This window comes from Lupinus angustifolius, chromosome LG14 (genome assembly GCF_001865875.1).
Source record: "Lupinus angustifolius cultivar Tanjil chromosome LG14, LupAngTanjil_v1.0, whole genome shotgun sequence".
Lineage (NCBI taxonomy): Eukaryota > Viridiplantae > Streptophyta > Magnoliopsida > Fabales > Fabaceae > Lupinus > Lupinus angustifolius.
This window is the reverse complement of record NC_032022.1, coordinates 10,327,165-10,327,770: the sequence shown is the minus strand read 5'-3', so window position 1 is coordinate 10,327,770 and position 606 is coordinate 10,327,165.

The window sequence follows — 606 nt, the reverse complement described above, 5'->3', positions numbered from 1 at the left end:
AGAGTGCAGAACAGTTGGAGAGTCTGCATTGATTATAGGAGGCTCAACCAAGCAACAAGAAAGGATCACTTTCCTTTACCAATTATTGATCAGATGCTTGAGCGCTTAGCAGGTAAATCTCATTACTGTTTTCTTGATGGTTTTTTTGGATACTTCCATATCCATATTGCTCCTGAGGATCAGGAGAATACCACATCCACCTGCCCCTTTGGCACTTTTGCCTATAGGAGGATGCCTTTTGGCCTATGCAACGCCCCTCGTACATTCTAGCGGTGTATGATGAGCATTTTCAGTGACTTTTTAGAGAATTTCATAGAGGTGTTTAAGGATGATTTTACAGTTTATGGATCTTCATATGATCCATTTTTGGATAGTATGGATAGAGTTCTTCATAAATGCATCGTAACTAACCTTGTTTTGAATTACGAAAAATGTCATTTCATGGTAGAGCGAGGCATAGTTTTGGGGCATGTGATCTCAAATAGGGGAATCGGGGTAGACCCTGCCAAGATAGATGTTATTTCATAATTTCCTTACCCTCTTGCGTGCGAGAGGTTCGTTCTTTTTTTGGTCATGCAGGTTTCTATCGCAGGTTCATTAAAGATT